At 45.0% G+C, this 6,755-nt stretch overlaps 1 long non-coding RNA gene across 1 annotated transcript; it reads right to left on the reverse strand.

Moving 5' to 3' along the window:
* Positions 1 to 629: 629 nt before the first annotated feature.
* Positions 630 to 2,148, reverse strand: LOC120113064. Its single transcript, XR_005514895.1, has 3 exons — positions 2,124 to 2,148; positions 1,963 to 2,019; positions 630 to 751 (listed from the first exon to the last, which is right to left on the reverse strand). It is a non-coding gene; the product is annotated as an uncharacterized LOC120113064 (long non-coding RNA).
* Between the last annotated feature and the right edge of the window lie 4,607 nt (positions 2,149 to 6,755).

The following is a 6,755-nucleotide window of genomic DNA, read 5'->3' on the forward strand; positions in this document are numbered from 1 at the left end:
GTTGTGAACTCAAACCGCACGAAACATTGAGATAACTTGGAAAAAGAAAAGTATCATCGGCATGTAAAATTATGAAGAATGTTGGAGCTTTTATTATTTTTTCCTTCTTACAAAGAGAGAGACAGAGAAGAAACTTTCTTAGAAGAGAGGAGTTATTGACTGTTACTGCATGTTGGGACTTGGGACATCACCTAGTTCACAAGTTTTAATAGGGGTTGGGACCTCCTGCAACAATTAGAATTTATCCATATATCTAGCCTCCTTTTGCAGAAATTAACATAAATAATAAATTAAAGTGCAAACTAGCAAATTTTGGCCATATAGATGATAGAAATCATTCACACTAGGGCATTCAAACAACAAGCAAGTAGCTACTACTAGAGTTCCGCTCTGATTAGGCTCGGTCCCTCTTTTTTTTTTTTTTTATTTACGCGGCGGATGAATCATACACGTCTAATGTGAATACATCCAAAAAAGTCAAAATACTTCCAATATCCAAAATCATCAAATATGCCATATGTAATGTACTTTTTTAAAGGCAAATGATTTAAAGGCAAAGGATTTTAAATCAAATTACCCAGGACATCCACGTCATCCGTGTCTGGACAATTTGCAGGTGGCTTGTGCTCAGACTGGGACACAGACTGAGTATGGGGCTCATCGGGCTGCTGGGAACGATCAAAAGTAGATCCCACGGATGTGTGCTGAAACTCAATATCTCTGAAACGTCTTCCTCGTGGCATGTTGTAATCTAGTATGCACAAAAAAGAATATTTTAATAATATTTTAATAGTGATTACGCTTCAAGTTGTTCCAACTTCAAGGGACATGTGGAAGCAAATAATGACATTAACATGATTGTCTAGTTTCAGCTTTGGTTTCAGATGCAAAGCCGGAACTTACAGTGATTAATAGTACCTAAATGGGAGATGATTCAGTGACAACTAGTCTAAGCCAAAAACATGCTCTTTTTTTATGATAAACAAAACTCAATCGATCCCTACTTGCCTATAGTGTAATAAAAGAAAAAAATATCATAATCAATTTGATTCTTTCTGATACCTAAAGCTATAAGTGCCAAATAGGTCAAACAGTAGCATTACATCCAATACCTAGATTATCGATGTGGGACTCTTATCATCATCCGATTTAGACCTAGAAATCCGCTCAAGTATAGCCAAGTCTAGCTAAGCATACATACATACATAGATACATACATCTGAGATGCAACACCTAACTTGACATCTCCCTTAACTTACCATGTAAGAAAAGCATTTCATTGAGTGGATGTTGCACATAAAAAGATTATATAAGAGGAGGCAATGTATAACAAACATCCATTATCCATGAACTGATACCGCAGTTATAATTTAGGATCTTGTCATCACAACGTTTGACAAGTTTTAGTGATATGTATGCTGCTGGTTGTGTTGCTTTTCAACTAGCTATTTATCAGGTTGAATATAAAGTCTGCATGTCCTATACAGCTTCAGACATATATATATAAATCTATATGTAAAATTTTCTAAGAAGGGGATTATATACAAACTACAAAGGCTTTATATTTAGTCTTAATCAGTTCCTGCAGCTGACGTGCGCCAAAATTTGCTTGCATTAGTACAATTTTCTCCGAGCAGGGGTTTTGTGTAAAAGGCTTCAGGTTTAGTCTAAACAACTCCCGTTAGGAGACTAGTTCAAACTTCAACAACTAATATATAGGCATACAAACAACTCCAGCACAATGGAGGATCTTATGCCAGCTCTTCTTTTACTATTAAAAATGTAAAAGAAGAGGGGATTTGTATCTGCATCTCCCTCAACTGGTGAAGAATTTTCCCTACAAGAATTAGGGAAAATTCCTGATACTGCCTGAAAAACAAAATGCATTCGGTGTACCAGGCTCGGACTAAACAATCAATATGCAATTAATAAATGTTAAAAGAGAGCATGAGGATCACTTACCTCAGACGACGGCCGAGTAGCTAGGGCTCGGGATGGAGGTTTGATGTCGGCGCGCAGCTAGGGCATCGACCGAGAGAGGATGAGGAGGGGGGCCGGGCGAGCGTTAAAGACAAGAAGAAAACAAACAGGAGGAGGAGGAAGAGGAGGAGGAGGAGGCTTACCTCAGACGACGGCGAGGTCGACGGCGGCGGAGAAGCGGAATCTTCGATCGCCGATCGAGGCTAGGGATGGAGGTGAGATCAGTTTGATGTCGGCGCGCAGCTAGGGCATCGACCGAGAGAGTATGAGGAGAGGGGGCCGGGCGAGCGTTAAAAACAAGAACAAAACAAAGAATAGGAGGAGGACGAGGAGGAGGAGGAGGAGGAGAAGGAGGAGGCTTACCTCAGAGAAGGAGGAGGAAGACGGTGTTGGGGTATGTGGAGACCATTGGTGATGAAGAGAATTGAAGGAGAATCAATTCTGCATAATTCTGTCTGGCAGACTATCGGAGTCGACTCGAGCTACAGTCGAGTCGACTCGGGAACAGTCGAGTCGACTCGGGAACAGTCGAGTCGACTGGGGAACAGTCGAGTCGACCCGGGAGGAGAAAGGCCAGAAGACCGAGAAAACCATGTTTCTGTCTCGACTGTCAGAGTCGACTCGAGCTACAGTCGAGTCGACTCGAGCTACAGTCGAGTCGACTCTAGATCGTGCCAGTTTTGTCCAGACGTGCCAGAGTCGACTCGAACCACAGCCGAGTCGACTCAGGCTCGCGAAAAATCGTACGGACGATTTTCTTTTGGTGTTTTTGGTGGCGTTTCGACTGCTATGATCATCTGAAGATCTTGAGACTATATATATGACTCATGAGAGCCCTAGGAGGATAGATATTCAAGGATAATTTTGAGAGAGACTCTTGTTTTGTGCGGCTAGGGTTCTAGAGAAGAAGAGGATTGGGATCCTACTTCTTGTGCAAAGGGAATTCTGTGTGAATCTCTTGTAGAGCGATCGCGTGTGATCGTTCGGGTGTGTGCTATCTCTGTAATATGTTCATCCTAATTGAGATTTGGAGCGGTGGAGGACGTAGGCTACTTGTAGCCGAACCTCGTTACATCTTTGTGTTTGCTTTGCTATTTTCTTCCTATTTCTTCTTCTTTTGGTTTGATAATCCGCTGCGGTGCTCAAGTGTTTTACCCTATTGATACCACGGGGTAATCTTTTGCCCTTTGCAGCGGAAGCGAAGCGGTGATCCTTGAGTCCGGTGTCGAGGGAGCGAGAGAGTGCTTATCCGTTTGCTTCTCTCTTTGCTTGTCCGACGTTGGTGGTTGTACCGGTGTGAGTGGGTTCCGGTGCGGGTCGCTGCCAACAAGTGGTATCAGAGCTATTGGTATTCTGCAATGGCGGATGAAGGGAAGTTGCGAATTGAGAAGTTCAATGGCACGAACTTCGGATTTTGGAAGATGCAAATAGAGGATTATCTTTACTAGAAGGATCTCTATTTACCTCTTGGAGGTAGAGCGAAGAAACCAGAGAAGATGTCCGATGAAGACTGGGAGGTCCTCGATCGGAAGACGCTCGGCACCATTAGATTGTCACTTGCATCCCAAGTGGCATTCAACATCAAAAACGAGAAGACGACAATGGAGTTGATGGCAACATTGTCGCGGATGTACGAGAAACCCTCAGCATCAAACAAGGTATTTCTCATGAAGAGGTTGTTTAATCTTCGTATGAAAAATGGCGGCAGCGTAGCAGAATACTTCAACGAGTTCAACGGACTCACGGCCCAGTTGGAGTCAGTGGAGATTAGTTTTGACGATGAGATTCGGGCATTGCTAATCCTCTCCGGACTGCCTGATAGCTGGGAGGGCCTGGTGATGGCGGTGAGCAACTCTTCGGCGACGGGGAAGTTGATCTTTGATGACGTTGTGGGAGTGCTTCTGAGTGAAGAAGCAAGAAGAAAATCTTCTGGAGCTACGGAGTCGTCTGGAAGTGCACTAAACATCTCTAACCGGGGAAGACAAAAGAAGGACGGTCGATTTCGAAGCGACTCGAAGTCGAGATCCAGCAGGTCTCGAGCACCTCAGAACAAGGGAGCGAAGTGCTGGAACTGCGGGAAGATGGGGCACTTTAGGAGGGACTGCAAATCTCCTAAAGGGAAGCAAGGCGACCACACCGAAGGAGTCAGCAAGGATCTGGCAAATCTTGCTAAAAACGGTGACATGGATGCCCTCATTCTATCTTTATCTACCGGTGACGAGTCTTGGGTGATAGACTCAGGCGCGTCTTTCCATGCTACATCCCAATGGAAGCTTCTTGGAGGATATGAGAAGGGAGACTTTGGCAAAGTCTACTTAGGGGATGGAGAGCCTTGCACCATATAAGGAAGGGGAAGCGCGGAAGTGAAGTTGATTTCTGGATCTTCACTTGAGCTTGAGGACGTACGGCACGTGCCTCAACTACAGAGGAATCTGATTTCTGTTGGACAGTTGGCGAGCCTGGGGTACAAGACTATTTTCACAGCTGATCAGTGGAAGATATCCAGGGGTTCGTTGATGGTGGCTAGTGGCAAGAAGGTTGGGACACTTTATATCGCCAACGGCACGGAAAACTCTATTGGAGTTGCTGCAGCAGATGTGGACGCCAAGTTATGGCATTGCAGACTTGGGCACATGAGTTATCAGGGACTGGAGGTGATGCACCAGTTGGGAAAGCTGCAGGGTCTCAGGAGTGTTGAGATGGACTTCTGTGAGGATTGTATTCTCAGAAAGCAGAAGCGTGTTTCATTCAACAAAGAAGGTAAACCTCGGAAGCAAGAAAAGCTAGATCTCGTGCACACGGATGTGTGGGGGCCTGCACCGGTTTCTTCCATTGGTGGATCTCAGTACTATGTTACTTTTATTGATGATGCTACCAGGAAGCTTTGGGTGTTCTTCTTGAAGCACAAGTCAGAGGTATTTGGGGTTTTCAAGAGATGGCAGGCAATGGTAGAACTCGAGACAGGAAGGAGATTAAAATGCCTGAGATCAGACAACGGTGGTGAGTATTGTAGCAGAGAGTTTGAGGACTACTGTGCAGAAGCTGGGATCGTCAGGCAGAGGACAGTTCCAGGGACACCACAACAAAATGGAGTTGCTGAAAGGATGAACAGAACAATTAATGAGCGTGCCAGGAGTATGAGGATACATGCTGGATTGCCACAGCAGTTTTGGGCAGAAGCAGTTAACACTGCTGCCTACTTGATCAACAGAGGGCCATCAAAGAAACTTGAATTTAGAATTCCTGAGGAAGCATGGACAGCGAAGAAGATTGATTTGGCGCACTTACGAGTATTCGGTTGTACCAGTTATGTCCATGTTGATTCCAATCAAAGAAGCAAATTAGACGCCAAATCAAAGAAGTGCATTTTCGTTGGATACGGAGGTTAACAATTTGGGTATCGTTTTTGGGATCCCGAACACAGGAAGATCATTCGTAGTAATGATGTGGTATTTAATGAGAAAATGCAGCAGAGCACTGAATCAGAAACAAAACCTGTTGAGCCGTGTTTTGTGGATCCTGAAGAGGAGTCTACAAATTCTGGTCAGAAGACTCAGTCAGAGCAAGAACCTGAAGTATTGGCACCCTCTCCACAACTAAGAAGGTCCACTCGTAGTACTCATGGGAAGCCTCCTCAAAGGTATGATGGGACTCTTAGTTATTTGCTGCTCACAGATAATGGCGAACCTGAATGCTTCACGGAGGCATTGGAGGTTGATACCAGGAAGGAGTGGGAGTTGGCCATGGATGATGAGATGGAGTCATTGGAACAGAATCAAACGTGGGATTTGGTGGATCTGCCCAAGGGGAAGAAAGCACTGTCAAACAAATGGGTTTACAGGCTGAAGGAAGAGCAGAATGGGAAGAAACGGTACAAGGCCAGGCTGGTTGTAAAAGGATTTCAGCAGAGAGCAGGTATTGACTTCACGGAGATCTTTTCTCCTGTAGTCAAGATGAGTTCTATTCGGGCGGTGCTGAGCATGGTGGCAGTAGAGAATCTTCACTTAGAGCAGCTTGATGTGAAGACAGCTTTTCTTCACGGAGATCTCGATGAGGAGATATATATGCAGCAGCCGGAGGATACATTGCAGCTGGCACGGGTGACTTGGTTTGCAAATTGAAGAAAAGCCTCTATGGTTTGAAACAGGCGCCCAGGCAATGGTATCTCAAGTTCGATAGTTACATGCTTGAGATAGGATACAGGAGATGTCAGGAGGATCACTGTTGCTACTTCCGGGACTTCGGTACATCTTATATTATCTTGCTATTATATGTTGATGACATGTTAGTTGCAGGAGCTAGCATGCATGAGATTGCAAAATTGAAGCTGAAGCTGTCAGAAAAATTTACAATGAAGGATCTAGGAGCAGCGAAACAAATCCTTGGAATGCGGATCAGCAAAGATAGGTCTAAACATATCCTCAGACTATCTCAGGCGGAGTACATCAGCCGAGTACTCAGGAGATTCTGCATGGAGGGTGCCAAACCTGTTGGCACACCGCTGGGTGCCCACTTTAAGCTTTCAAAAGGACAAAGTCCGAAGACGCGGGTGGAGGAGCTCAATATGTCAAAAATCCCGTATGCATCGGCGGTGGAGAGCTTGATGTACGCTATGGTCTGTACGAGACCTGACATTGCTCAAGCAGTGGGAGTTGTGAGTCGCTTTATGAGCTGCCCAGGCTTGGAGCATTGGCGTGCGGTCAAATGGATACTGAGGTATCTGAGAGGCACGGAGCACATGTCATTGTGCTATGGAGGTTCTGAGATCCGGTTAC

The sequence above is a fragment of the Phoenix dactylifera genome, chromosome 14, assembly GCF_009389715.1.
Source record: "Phoenix dactylifera cultivar Barhee BC4 chromosome 14, palm_55x_up_171113_PBpolish2nd_filt_p, whole genome shotgun sequence".
Taxonomy (NCBI): Eukaryota; Viridiplantae; Streptophyta; class Magnoliopsida; order Arecales; family Arecaceae; genus Phoenix; species Phoenix dactylifera.